At 44.9% G+C, this 13,163-nt stretch overlaps 1 protein-coding gene across 1 annotated transcript in view; it reads left to right on the forward strand.

The window, feature by feature from the left end:
* Positions 1-5,909: 5,909 nt before the first annotated feature.
* Positions 5,910-13,163, forward strand: part of LOC124805329 (ras association domain-containing protein 10-like) — a 1,110,196-nt gene continuing 1,102,942 nt past the window's right edge. The window contains exon 1 of the mRNA XM_047265850.1: positions 5,910-6,056. The gene's annotated coding sequence lies outside the window, so the exon portion shown is untranslated. The remainder of the gene's footprint in view (positions 6,057-13,163) is intronic.

Genomic DNA, 13,163 nt, shown 5'->3' on the forward strand with positions numbered 1-13,163 from the left:
ACTGCAGTCTTAGAAATAAAACTGGAGAAAAATGGGAACTGGCGCCATCCGGACTAGTGCGATAGGCAGTTTCCTTGCCAAAGTGGGGATCTTACCTCTTGGAGTTCCTATGGTACCAACACTTGCCCACATACGCTATCTCTAAACAAAAATTTCTTACTCATCCGACTTTCCGAATCTTTTCTCATACTGGCGTTGTCGAACTCCCTAGCACTCACTCTCGGCTGTGTTTTACAGCTGGAAAGCACCTTGAGATCATACTTCTACCTCTATTGGAATGTTCTTTGGGATGTTCTCGCCGTGGCTTAACGTGACTATGGGGGGCAGAGTGTGTTCGGGCTCCCTGCACATTGTCCAAGATCTCAAGATCAAACAAACAAGTGTGTCGCATTCACGTTCACTCCCTCCTCCCCCTCCCCTCCCCATCTCCTCCTCTTTCCCCTCTTCTCTAGGCCAATTAGGAGAGATACAAATGACAGGAAATTCATGTGGGAGTTATTGTATTGGCTGAATTAATTTACATGGCAAAGCACTTTGACATTCCAGTGGTTTTTGTAAGTACTAGATGACACACTACCGTCACTGCACTAATATATAACTTTTAAAAAAGGTAGTGAACTAATTCCGGCATTTTCAGTGCCTTAAAATACGAGTAGCAGCCATTACCGAGCTGTTAAAAATGCGAAAAGTGCACAAGAACGGCTTGACAAGTCTAAGAGACACACTAGCATGATGCAATCTGTTACTGTCGTGAACAGATTATCCGGAGGTGTTGCCTACACGGCAGGTGCCTCATGGCATGACAGCTACGGTATCTCTTCCACATTCCGCTAATACGTACACACATTAGTAAGTACAATGTCATGTAAGCAAGGAAACTATATGATTTCAGTGATCTTTTCAAATCTCATACATCCCTGATGTATAAGAGCAGACTGAAGCGATAAATGGAATAAAGTGTGAATTAGAATCTGTATTGAGGAGGGGGCCGTACTAGGGTAGTCCATGCCATTGGGCAAAGCCACTACGCCAGGTTAGAGCAGCTGCCTGTTGCTCTAGTTTTGAATTCCGGCCTTGGAACAAATTTTTATTTGTCGATGTAGTACGCATATATACAAAATGGTTCAAATGGCTCTGAGCACTATGGGACATCTGAGGTCATCAGTCCCCTAGAACTTAGAACTACTTAAACATAACTAACCTAAGGACATCACACACATCCAAGTCCCAGTCAGGATTCGAACCTGCGAACGTAGAGGTCGCGCGGTTCCAGACTGAAGCGCCTAGAACCGCTCGGCCACACAGGTTGGCTGCATATATACATCACAAATGTTTAAGACTTGAAAAGTTCTTTGGAACCATAAAGTTTCACTTTATTAAAGCACGTGCACCTTGGTTTCAGGCAGGATCCCCTGTTTCGCTGGACGCTGAGATGCTATTCAAATACGATTGAAGAGCCTCTGAATTCTGTTCGAGTATAGGGGAATACCGAATCGGCTGAGGCGTGAATAGAACTTTAGATTGAGGAGGAAGGCGTGCTAGGGTAGTCTGTGCAGTTGTGCAAAGCCTCTTTGCCAGGTTGGCATAGTGGTTGGCGCATCTGCCTAGTGATCAGTAGACTTACGTTCAAATACCGCGTCGGTAAAAATTTTGATTTATCACTCAGTCTGCATAAATACATCTCTAAGTAATGTACTTTCACACACTGGCAATGTGATAATGAGTTCCTTACATGTGTATGAAATTTATGATGCATCGGTAGATATTGTAATACACTGCTAATACTAGATCAAGTTCATTACCTTTTTAAGAAGTTGTAATTAAGTATTAGAGCTGTTTAGTGTGTATTCTGTGATAAATGTACCACTGCACTGTCAAAGCATCTGAAATCATAAATTTTAGTAATTCAGCCAACAGCATAAAACCCATTTGAATTTCCCAACTTGTTTCCAACCAACAGGAATAAGATGAGTGGGGGAGGGAGGAGGGAAAGCGGAAGGGAGAAAAGGCAGCAACTTGAAAGAGGAAGGACAGATAAACATCTGGGACATATAAGTAAATGATAAGAACATTGGGGTGCAGTTTGCTTGGATTAACTTCATATATTAACTTGCATGGACATCACTTCAAGAGCACAAATGAGCAGTTTGGAGATATGAAAATCGTGCAGGCGACACTCATATCCGCAACCAACAGGGTAACGCTCATTTGAATTTCCCGTCATTTGTACCTCTCCCAACTGGCCTAGGGATGTGGAGGAGGGAGGAGAGAGGAGGGGGAGTGAGAGGGTGGGGGGTGAATGTAACAATGCACTCCCCCACCCTACACATGTACACTCCTCCTTGGTTAGTACCGTTTAATTTCAAGGACTTGAAGTTTCAGTGTCTGCCATGATCTTTCGGTGTCTGCTCCTCTCAGTTATTCAGGAGCATCATTGTGGTAATTGCAGCATATGGATTTACATCTCCCACAGGTCAGGAACAACATTCATCGGAAAGATGTAGTCCATTTGCGGTGAACCTGACAGCCATTAACAGAGCTCTATGTTATCTTAAACAGCACGCCCCCTAATGCGCTCCAGTTTACTGTGACTCAATGAGCAGTCTTCCTGCTGTTCAATGTTACTCTTGTCAACCTTTGATGTCTGCTACTCACGATCTTCTTTCCGACCTTAATCGTACTACCTGCTCAGTTGTCTCTCTCTAGCTCCCAACTCATGTGGGAATCCCTAGGTCGACCGTTCGGCTACTCCCCTAACATTCCGTCAGCTTGGCAGTCTCCGGCTCTAGATTCTCAAATCCAGAGGGTCCTGACCAGATTAAAGGGTCCATATTTAGTGATTTCAATATTTCCGTAAGTTTCCATTCACCTGCAGAGGTTTTGTGGGTTGGTTTAAATTCTAACGTTCCCATTTCGTGTTCCCATCAGTATAATACTTACTGTGCACGGAGATTACGTCCATGAATCCAAGAAGAACACTTGCTGCACTACGGTAAGCGCGATGTGTGTTATTGGTCACTGTAACGACGCGCGTGTACCCAGACTTTATTTATCCAGTATTTGAGGAAGAGAGCTCTTAGTGAATTGCAACTTACTTTATACCTAATTTCAAACCTTTACGAAAAATTTATCGCTAAAAACGGCCGCCAAATGGTGAAAGGAAAAAGTTACCGCTGCCGCATCAGGCATGATGTTTGAATTTATTACTTCTTTACTACTAACTGTATTCGGGAAACGTTATGCAGACCGAATTCACTTATACCACTGAATGTAACTCAAACACTATATCATTGTACGACACATAGTTCAGGAGATATGACGTCACAAACGCTGTGATACTTGAAAAACTGCCGCATCATGTGTGACGTTTTAATTTATAACTTCTTTATTACTTACTGTATACGCAACACGTTTCGCACACAATATCGACATTTGCCACTGAATGTACCTACAAAATTATATCATTGTGCGACACGTAGTCAAGGAGATACGACACCATAAACATAAAGCTCCGTGAAAACGAAATTGCAGGCGTAATTAGCTAGAAATGCAGATGAACTAAACGTAATAGAATGAGAATTTCACTCTGCAGCGGAGTGTGCGCTGATATGAAACTTCCTGGCAGATTAAAAGTGTGTGCCGGACCGAGACTCGAACTCGAGACCTTTGCCTTTCGCAGGCAAGTACTCTACCAACTTTTTTTTTTTGTTAGTCATTGTGTTCTGGTCGTTGCGGACGTCACATGACATCCGTTCAAGTTCGTTTGTTGATCCTTCAACTCAGTTTTTTATTACAGAGGCCAACTGGCTCTCTGATGGAACACGCTGAGGTACCGTGCCGGCAAAACTGAGCTACCCAATCACGACTCACGCCCTGTCCTCACAGCTTTACTTCTGCCGGGAGAGCTTCTGTAAACTTTGGAAGGTAGGAGAAGAGGTACTGTCAGAAGTAAGGCTGTGAGGACGGGACGTGAGTCGTGTTTGGGTAGCTCAGTTGGTAGAGCACATACCCACGAAAGGCAAAGGTCACGAGTTCGAGTCTCGGTCCCGCACACAGTTTTAATCTGCCAGGAAGTGTCACGTGTGAAATAGTTTACGTATATGTGAAAAAATGTCATATGTGCCTTTGCGGGCAAATCCACGGGCAAAATGCTCCTCCTAAACTCCTGGATCGGTTTCAACCAAACTTGGCGATCATACAAGTACTACTTAAGTGGGTAGATATACTGTGTGGTAGGGGTGATAATGTGCCAAGGGCCTTGCCATAGTGGTAACACCGGTTCCCGTCAGATCACCGAAGTTAAGCGCTGTCGGGCTGGGACCACTTGGATAGGTGACCAATGGTCTGCTGAGCGCTGTTGGCAAGCAGGGTACACTCGATCCTTGTGAGGCAAACTTAGGAGCTACTTGGTTGAGAAGTAGTGGCTCTGGTCTTGTAAACTGACATACGGCCGGGAGAGCGGTGTGCTGACCACATGCCCCTCCATATACGCATCCAGTGACGCCTGTGGGCTGACGATGACCTTCCAAGGCCTGTTCGGATGGAGTTTATTTTTTTTAGGGGTCATAATGTGCAGAGGGAAGGGGCTAGGAGTAGATTGACAGAGTGGGGAGGGGGGAGGGAATGGATAGAAAGGGAAGAGGAGGAAAGAGAGGGGAGAGGGGAAACGGACAAAAAAAGGGAAGCAGAGGAGGTGGGCAGGAAGGGGTAGAGTAGAAGATACGGTGAGAGGGAGCAGGAAAAGATAGACAAAGTTTAAATTCGTACAATTATATCAATGAAACATTAGATACATACATTCACTCCTCAAAGGGCCCACCGAACGAGGTAGATTGACAGAGTGGGGAGGGGGGAGGGAATGGATAGAAAGGGAAGAGGAGGAAAGAGAGGGGAGAGGGGAAACGGACAAAAAAAGGGAAGCAGAGGAGGTGGGCAGGAAGGGGTAGAGTAGAAGATACGGTGAGAGGGAGCAGGAAAAGATAGACAAAGTTTAAATTCGTACAATTATATCAATGAAACATTAGATACATACATTCACTCCTCAAAGGGCCCACCGAACGAGGTAGCGCAGTGGCTAGCACACTGACTCGCATTCAGGAGGACGACGGTTCAGACCTGCGTCCAACCATCCTGATTTAGGTTTGATTTCCCTAAATGGCTCCAGGGAAATGCCGGGATGGCTGCTTTAAAGTGGCCTAGCGGTTCTAGGCGCTTCAGTCCCGAACCGCGCGACCGCTGACGTCGCAGGTTCGAATCCTGCTTCGGGAATGGATGTGTGTGATGTCCTTAGGTAGGTTAGGTTTAAGTAGTCCTAAGTCTAGGGGACTGATGACCTCATATGTTAAGTCCCATAGTGCTCAGAGCCATGTGAGCTCCTTTGAAAGGGCACTGCCGACTTCCTTCTCCATCCTTCCCTAATAAGAAGGGACCGATAATCTCGCCGTTTGCTGCCCTCCCCTGAATCAGTCAACCAACCCAGAGGGCCAAGTTATAAAGCATGCAATTGCATCACTGCATCTTTTCCGTGATTTCCCTACATCAAGGCAAGTGGCCGTGTGGTTCTTTTTAAAGGAGGCATCCGATGTCCTTCGCCATCCTTGCCCAGCTCGAGCTTGTGCTCCGTTTCTATTGACATCGTAGTCGACGAGAGATTGTACCTAAGCTGTCCTTCCTTCCTTTGCCCTGTGAGACGCTCGAGACCGATGTCGCTTGCAGTGTAAAGCACTGCCGATTGCGTGCCTATGGCGGTTTACGGTAGGTGGACGAGAAGCACGGCGAGGCAGACCTGGCCCGCTGTGCCGCCCCCTCCCCCCCCCTCCCCCCTACCAGCTCTAGACTGGGCGCCGAGCAGCGAGCGGGCGCTCCGCGCGGCGGGCCACGGTTCCTCAGTCGCTTCGCGGACCGCGCGCGCTACGGACGTGTTCGCCCCAGCGCCAGCGCCAGCGCAGTGCGTTCTGTGTCCGCTCCGCGCCGCGTGTGGTTCCTCGTGCTCTGCTGTGCCACTCTCCGCCGTGTTTACCTACTCTCGGCCGCCCCGAGGAGGACCGCCGCGCTCGGTGAGTACTCACACTGACTCGCTGCCACCGGGGCGTCTTCCTGTTTTGTTTACTAGCAGCGCGCGGCAACAGGTGCTAAAAGCTCGCCGCGTGCCCGGCGAGCGTCGTCTACATGTCGTCCTTCGCTGTGTTTCCTTCGGCGACAGCGTTGCGTGTGCTGCAGGGCAACCCCTCAATAGTTTAAAACTACTGTTCGTTTGTGGAAGTGGACTTGGTACAGAAAAAACAAGCGTGTGTTTACAATTATAGTGCGATACTGGTTTGGTGACTGATGTGTAGCGTAGCCTGAGGTCTAGGTTACATTGAAAGGTGGCGATTTGATTGTGACTTGGCAAAATAACAAATGTGAGTGCCAAACAGAGGTTATGGCAAGAGAGAGTTGTGCAACTTGATGTTTACATTCGCGACATATTTAACGCACTTTTCCGCATTCAACGCAATTATTGTTTTTAAAAGTGAAACAGCAAGGTAATTTCTTCGAAACGATATCAGATAATAGGCAAGTCTCCGACTGGTGTTTTAGTGAATAATACCCTACACGTACGTATGGCACAGAAACTGTGAGAAATATTCCGTTTTATAATTCCAGATTGTGTAAATGGAGTGGGACTGCGGCTGGTCCAAGACATGAAGAAAATATATACCAACAGCCGCAATTTTGAAACTTCCTGGCACATTAAAACTGTGTGCCGGACCGAGACTCGAACTCGGGACCTTTGCCTTTCGTGAGTCGTGCTTGGGTAGCTCAGCTGGTGGAGCACTTGCCCGCGAAAGGCAAAGGTCCCGAGTTCGAGTCTCGGTCCGACACACAGTTTTAATCTGCCAGGAAGTTTCGTATCAGCGCACACTCCGCTGCAGAGTGAAAATCGCATTCTGCAGCCGCAATTTTACTTAATAATTTTATTTATCTACCGGTTGTGGTGCCTCATTAGGACTATCTTCAGGACCCTATATGCGAAACATGGTAAATCGTCTAGTCGGTAGTTCTATTCTACTGACCACTAAATCCAACTGGTTTTCGTAGACTTCTACAAAGTTCTCGCTCGACGTTTGGCCCTTCACATCTCTAACGACAACTGCCAGCCCAAGCCTTTCCAACAGTTGTCATTAGAACTGCGAAGGGTCAACGTCAATGGAGAAGCTTTTTGAAGTCTACGGAAACTAGATGAATATACTGGTCCCTACAATAACAAAAACGGCTATATGAGTTACCCAGTTTCGTGTTTATGAGCCTAAAGATGATGCCAATGAGACGCCGAAACCGGTAGCTACATAAAATTATTAGATAAAATTACGGCTGTTGGTATCTATTTTCTTCAGACGAAAACTATTTTTCATTGATGGCTGAACCATTGCTACTTCAATTACGCTTCGAAGCTAGCAAAGAAAATCACTTGTAGTCTTCGTTAATGGCTCAGGATGAATGACCGAGTGAAATAGTGCAGTGGGTATAAATTAAGAATAATATTCCGGAGGTTCACTGCCACCCTGATTTTAGTTTTTATATGTTTTCTGCGACAAGGTCACGGCCGCCTTCCTCCTACAACCTTGACCGAGTTAGTACTCAGTGGTTCGGTCAACAACTTTCTATCGTATCGCGAGAGTTATCCAAACATTCTAGAGTTATTGGAGCTGTCAGAAAAGATGCATATAACTGCAAGTCGTTTTAAATACAAAATATCTATTCATCAGGTTTAATCACATAACAATCAGTCACTATTAGAGTTTTATACAGTTATTAAGTCGTCTTCAGTTTAAACTGTGATGGAGATGCACGTTACCTACATCATAGCATTTAGAGGATTACACAAGGAAAATCTAAACTCCATCAACAAAATTTCGGAGATTATTTACTGATATTCTGTGAGTATATTAGCTCGTTACACAGTAATATAAGTATGATTTTTTTTGGTTTGTTACAATTGCCTTAGTTTCTGTGGAAATACAACAGTGAAAAAGCCTATACTATGAGATCAAGGGAGGATCTGGTTTGTCATCGGCTCCCAAGTACAGATTCAAATGTACTCTGATGTGCCTGCCGGATCAGCTCTGAATAGGGTCGTTGCGCCGCTCTCCCGTATCGTTAACTGAATCCGTGAGCGAGACGAATATCGGCCATCTCTTCATCGGTAAACCTATTCAGACTGTTGAGTATCACTGTTAACCTACAACTAACACAGCCGGTAAAATAAACCCGAGATGGCACCTAGCGGTACTGTACACAAGCCTGAGGACGAAGCGTACGGTGGGCGTTATTGCCGTCAGTTCCAAGTACTGCGAGTGACTGGAACACACACAGCGGATATCGTCAACGTTTGTCACTGTTGTGCATATACAGAATGTTTCAGAAGTGATGGTCAATATTCAGGGCCCTGAGAGGAATGATCATTCGAAATAAAAAAGTAAACATGGGCTCTAAAATGCATGCCTTAAGAGCTGTGAGCAAGCAATTCTTGATCTTCGATACTGTGAAACAAATCTCTTCTACTGCAAGTTCTTTGCATTCCACATTTTGGGAAGTGGTAGTATGGACCAAAATAAGAAAAAAAATCCAGTAAATATCTGCTCTAAAATGCATACCTAAAAACTCATGAGCACTTGTTCATTAGAAGAGTTGTATTTCAAAGTAGTGAAGATGAACGAGAGCTCATAGCTCAAGGTATGTGTTTTAGAGCAGATGTTTACTGGACATTTTTTCTTGTTTTGGTCCATACTACCACTCCCCAATATTACCAATTCTGCACAAAAAACTGATGTGGATACAGATCGTTGTGAAAACGCCTGTGCTTTCAGTGAAGATTCAAATATTGTTTCTGCTACACTGGTGAATTACTTTCCGTTGGGCTGTCGGGATTTCTCTCAAGTCCCTTCAAGCCAGTTATAGGAACTTCTTTCAAGGCCAGTGAAAACTATTTCTGCATCAATCATACAATGTAGGCTTTCACGGGTGGTGTTAACTTCATTCAAAACTTCCCCCTAACGTATCGTCTCTGGCTGCGAGAGGTATACTTGGAGGTGAAGCGGCCAACTGCAATCAGAACTCTAAGGAGCGCCGAATATATGTACAGAAATTCAGTGAGACGAGCGTCATATCGAAAACATGGCATCATCATGCGCGCATATATATATAGACTGTTGAGATTTATGAACACCGTACTAATTTTAACACAAAAGACAAAGGTGTCAAATTATACAAAATGTGGACGTCTCTTTTGCACCGACAAAGTGACGATCGACTGCTTTCAATCGAGAATGTTGGCACTACCAGTGATGATCGTCGCGTAGCCGGCGTCACGTGATGGACTGTGGTGCCCTCTACGCTGCCTATATACTCGGCGCTCCCTCGAGCTCTGGCTGCAGTTTGCTGCTTCACCTCCGATGATGTCTCCCGCAGCCGGATACGAAACGTTAGAGGAATGTTTTACATATCGACTACGCCCTGTCAACCTGGAAGTTTTAATCGAAGTATGTTCGCATCCTTCTGCGATTGAATCTACACTTTTTCTGTATGGACCATTTAAAGGAGCCATATCGTTTTAGCAGTGCGTCGTTGCTATTGTTGCCCCAGTAAGACTGAACAACCCCACTGCTGTTCTTGTTGCAGGACGAGTTTTCGCGAGTTACTTTACGTAAGTGCTGGTCACATTTCACTTAGGCTCCCACACAACCTGTTCGTCAGCATGAAGTTAGACTCCTTATTTAGTTTGTTTGCTGAAGCCATATGGATACTGTCTGGTAGCGCAGTGTTGTGTCAAACAACTTTTGGGTTTACGACCGCTCGATTTTGACCTTATTGACTGTACTTTAAGCTACAGGCACTATGGCGTTTAATCGGTCACTGACGGATCCTCCTGTAGACATGTATGTATACAACACGACACTACGAAATGAATTCATCGACATCTGTAATTATTCCCTGATTTGGTTGAGGCCCAAAACCGTATTCTTTGGTACGTTTCCAGTACCAGACTACGTATTTAGTAGCATTGAGACGGGTGCGTGATCACGGCACCAAGACCCTCCCTTGCATGCCCTTACCTTTTTAAGCAATGTCTGGATACGCAGATGCCTTTCCAGCCTCGTTAGCTCTGCTGGCTGATGCAAATAGACGGTAACCGGGACGGTCGGCAGTTCGAGACCTTCTACGGACTGGCGTGAGACCTAACCTGCCACTAAGCGTCGTCTTTCAGGTGCACCGTACTCAGTGATTTTATATCCACGAGGATTGTCACATGTCAGATGCTGTAGCGACGTATCACGGATCACTGACAATGAAAAGGAAATGCTATTTTTAATTAGTTTAATACCGGTATTTCAGTATTTTGGGTGCTTGCGGAAGAGCTTTAGTGGTGCTGTGTCTTTGCCTTAGTGTTTATAGTGAAAGATGCTTCGTGGGATAAAAACAATGCAAAGATGCCGAACGCAGCTAGTCGAATACAAGTCGTGGAAGACATTGTCACTTCCTTAAATCTGAATTCGTACGGTGTAGAGGTAATGGCGTACCGACGTGTCATCTAAACTTTACTGTGTTTTAGTAACAAGCGCCTTTTCTGTTTAATGTCGTATGACATGACATGATAAGCTGATGGTGATATATTCTTTAGATGGAGACTTAAAGATCGGTGGCCTTCATTTAGGGGTGTAAACCATATTAGATTCTCTCTTCATTTCATACTCAATCTTACGTGGTGCACAAAGTTCCCATTCCAGACATTAAAATGACACACAGACGTGCTAAACATTTCTCTGTTAGTAGAAAGGAAGGGAATGATAACCCATACCCACTAAACAACAATGTGGGGTACCTTCACGAGTATAACTATTGCCGGCCGGAGTTACCGAGCGGTTCTAGGGGCTTCAGTCTGGAACAGCCCGAGCGCTATGGTCGCAGGTTCGAATCCTGCCTCGGACATGGATGTGTGTGATGTTCTTAGGTTAGTTAGGTTTAAGTAGTTCTAAGTTCTAGGGGACTGATGACCTCAGATGGTAAGTCCCATAGTGCTCAGAGCCATTTGAACCATTTATAACTATTACGTTTGTTGACTATTCATGCCAAATCGAAAAGAAATGAAAGAAAACAACACTTGGATATTTATTCTGTTTTACGTGAATAATGTAGAAAATAATAAAAAGCAATGCATATATAAAATATTAGGAGACGTTTTCTGTGGATATCACTACCTTCAACTTATAGAAAAATATAAGCTGCACGCATGTTTTTACCAAAGAATGTAAAGATTTATCTTTCATTTCGAATATATATTTATTTCCTCTTTCCTTTTATTAGGAAGAGACTGTCTGAAAAAGCAAAAAAAATGGTTCAAATGGCTCTGAGCACTATGGGACTTAACATCTATGGTCATCAGTCCCCTAGAACTTAGAACTACTTAAACCTAACTAACCTAAGGGCAGCACACAACACCCAGTCATTACGAGGCAGAGAAAATCCCTGACCCCGACGGGAATCAAACCCGGGAACCCGGGCGTGGGAAGCGAGAACGCTACCGCACGACCTCTGAAAAAGCAACAGGATCTATCGTAAACACAATGTATGGGATGGAAGCAGGCATACGAGATGAACATACAGATCATTCCGATAGGAAACCATCACAAAATGAGCTATTTCTTCATTTTTCTCCGAGGGCCATCTGTTTTAAGTCGCAGTATATGCGTTAACCGAACTGTGAGATCAAGCGATCTTTCTCCTCCGAATAATTGCTCGTAGGCTCGGTTAAGGTCGAACTCTACAAAGTGACAAAACAAGTGGGAAATGGTTTTCCTGCTTTTCAGTACTAGTTAAAGAATCACCTGGACACAAACTCACTAAAGCAAATCAGCCTCTGTCTACACGAGCTGTAACCTTTGGCTTGCTAGTATATGAACTGTGAGAGAAGCTGACAGTAAAAGATAATAGACTGTTATCTGTCAGTTTGTGTGTTGCACAGTTTAAATCCCTGACCTTTACGGATAGTTGTTTCTCAGAAGTCGTTACGGAAATATCACTTCCTTACGCGATGTTTTCGCTTCAGGACGGCCCTTACTTTTGCGTTCCTTTCCCTACACAACTCGTAACTTATGATGATGGGTGATCCGCTACGTCCTCTGCATTGTCCATCTTCAGAATGCACTGCGTCGTTCGACTGTATCTGGTATGCCCGTATTTCGTGTTCTGTTCGTATGCTAAGCTAGAAATAGTCAGTTCTTATCTATAAACATGTACAGTTGAATTAGGAAGAGGTTATGTACGTGGAGTACAGTCGTGGCGCAGATGCTCAAGGTAACAGCAGAAACGCGCTGGTTTGTTTATAACGTGTCTGTTAGTCGGGTGACGGTGGCCGCACCGAATACAGCCCGCAGTGCAGCGGCGCGGGCGACGGCCTTCGAGCTGAGTAACGAGCGTGACGAAGTCGCATTTCGACTGCGGACCCGGCACCACCTTCACCTGCACTTCCTACGGGTCTGCTCGAGTTACTTTTTACTTTTGTGGCGCTGCAGTCGGCTGTGAGTCACTGGGTGTGGAAGTGCGTCGTCGTTGCGTATTCAGCTGCAAACTCTCAGTGCTTTGTAGCCGATTGTTATTCGGAACGCTGACAAACGACAGTAAACTAGGGCAAAATGAAGAGGAGCATTAACTGAGACATTCTGTTTACGCTGTCCGTGGCTCTCCATTCATCTTGACACGAACGGTTACTTCATAACTGAGGTACTAGTGACTATTGGAATCAGATTCTTACATATCGCACCAAGTATCAAGTCGTATAACGCATAAGAACTATTACGGTTTCTTATCTCTCTATAGACATGAATATTCCGGTACCTGGTGACCTGTATAGTGTTTGAAAGTACTACTGAAATGAGTGGAGGAGACCTTTCGGGATTCTTTTTACGTCTTTATCACTCTTCCGTCTTCTTTTGCATTTATCGAATTTCTTTTTCGCCCCCTCTTTTGGGATAAAAGAAAAGTTTTTCTCTTGTGTCTGGTGACCCAGTTTCTTTATCAAAGCCCAGTGTCACGAATTCAGTTCACCTATTTCGTTCCAAATATGATAGATAGTGTGCGTACTGCGGTGACAAATGTCATGCGATAGCGAAATACGCATATATAGA

Source organism: Schistocerca piceifrons, chromosome 7 (assembly GCF_021461385.2).
Source record: "Schistocerca piceifrons isolate TAMUIC-IGC-003096 chromosome 7, iqSchPice1.1, whole genome shotgun sequence".
Taxonomy (NCBI): domain Eukaryota; kingdom Metazoa; phylum Arthropoda; class Insecta; order Orthoptera; family Acrididae; genus Schistocerca; species Schistocerca piceifrons.